The 2,043-nt window shown below is 36.4% G+C and overlaps 1 pseudogene; it reads left to right on the forward strand.

Annotated features, from left to right (window-relative positions):
- The window catches only part of LOC105744110, a 57,773-nt pseudogene that overhangs the window by 23,880 nt on the left and 31,850 nt on the right, over window positions 1-2,043 (forward strand).

A 2,043-nucleotide genomic window follows, 5' to 3' on the forward strand; every position in this document is an offset into this window, starting at 1 on the left:
CTCTAGATTTAGGACTCCTTGAACGATTTACGAGGCTTCCCTGTCACAGACATATGCCAAGGTGAAGTGGACATGAATTTTATTTGTTTATTTATTTGCTTATTTAGGACAGGGTCTATAGGATCTCACTATATAGATTGGACTCAGTGATTCTTCAGTTTTCAGCCTCCCACATGCTGGTGTTACAACCACGAGCCACCACACCCAGTCTCAATCACTACCTCAGCATGCCCCACGAGTGGGGCTGGCATGGCACTGCATGCCCAGGATCAAGCCTTGGCCACTGCACTCTCTAAGCAGGTAATTTAGTCCCCTGGGCTATCAAGCTGGCCCTAGGAATATTCTTTAGCTACATGGCTCAGGAGCCCTAGAATCTCTGGGTCAGCACTGGAGTGGTTAGACAGCAAGATTGCTTTATCCCAGCAGTCTTATTTACATTCTTAGAATTTGATGAAACTGTCCTAATGTGTTTCAAATTGAAGATCAAATTTTCTAATTCTTTCAACCTTGAAATCAAGAATACAAATCCAGCAATACTATAGTAATTTAATGTGGTCACAGAACTTCATCAGAGTGACCATTTGACAACCAACTCTCAAGAAAATCCAGGTGCCAATAGTAAAATCTTGAAATAGGATGTACTGTTTAAACTGAGCTATTTTAATATACATAAAATAAGTAGAACAGAGTGACCCTGAATGATATGATAATGGCTGAAACTTCTTTGGAATCCTAATGCACACAGTACATGCTGAGTTTCCTGAGTAACACTTGACTTTAGTTCTGGAGTATATCAGGAAAAAAGGAATTCTGATAACTACTAAAAACCAAAGAGGGAAAAAAACCTGGCATTGCCAGTGAAGAAAATAATGACAGCAAGGATATGTAGGAAAAACTCACAAATCATGGTACATTAAATTATGCCATTAGTAATTTTATAGTGAAAAGTTAAAGGATAAAAGGGGGAAAAAGAAATGCAAGATGGCCTTGTGAAAGAATCTACTGAAATCAATTTGAAGATGATGCTTTGGTCACAAAACTTCATTGAGATGGTAGGGATTCAGTTGTAGAAATCCATACTAAAATCTTCTATATGAATCTCTGCCTACACGTGGAGTTTATTTGGCTCCTGTTTTGGCAGATACATGACCAAAAATATAAATGGCTTTTGTTATAGTTGATTATGGCAGTTTTACTTTTTCAATGTTGAAAGTATGCAGGTTAAATATTTTAAAACAATAAAAACACTGTGCTGCAGACTAGAAGTAACATCAAACATTATCGCTTATGATTTCAAAATAAAAGGTCAACATGCCTTTCACAATAACATCCAAAAACTGAAATATTTAGTAATCAATATAACAAAGGAGGTAAAAAATTTATACAGTGAAAAGGACAGTACTCTGAGAAAAGAGATCGAAGAGGATTTCAGAAAATGTAAAGATATCCCTTGCTCCTGGATAGGAAGAAACAATATTGTGACCATACTCCTAAAATTATTACACAGATTCAATGCAATCCTGATAAAAATATCATTGGTATACCTCACAGATGTAGAGAAAACATTCCTAAAATTTATCTGTAATCAGAAGAGACTGAGAATATCAAAATCGATGCTGAGAACAAAGGAAAGGCAGGAGGCACCACAATCCCTTACTTCAAACTATGCTACAAAGCTACTGTGATAAACTCAGCAGGGTACCGGCAAAACAATCTGAGGATCAACGGAACAGATTAGAAGACACAGATACAACTATAACACACTCATCCACTTTATCTTTGACAGAGGGGCCAAACATAGTCACTTGAAGACAGTCTCTTTCATAAATGTGCTGGAAAAAGTGGCTTTCCACATGCTGAAGGCTAAAATTAGATCCCTGTCAATTACCATGCACTAAACTACAGTCAAAATAGGTAAAAGATTTAAATGTTAACACAGAAACATGAAATCTTCTGGAGGAAAAAAAAGGTAGAAATCTTAAAGGCATAGGGTAGATAATTCATAAATAAAAACCAAACTGCAAGGGAAATATTTCCAACATT

Source organism: Octodon degus, unplaced genomic scaffold, assembly GCF_000260255.1.
Source record: "Octodon degus isolate 3935 unplaced genomic scaffold, OctDeg1.0 scaffold00227, whole genome shotgun sequence".
Taxonomy (NCBI): Eukaryota; Metazoa; Chordata; class Mammalia; order Rodentia; family Octodontidae; genus Octodon; species Octodon degus.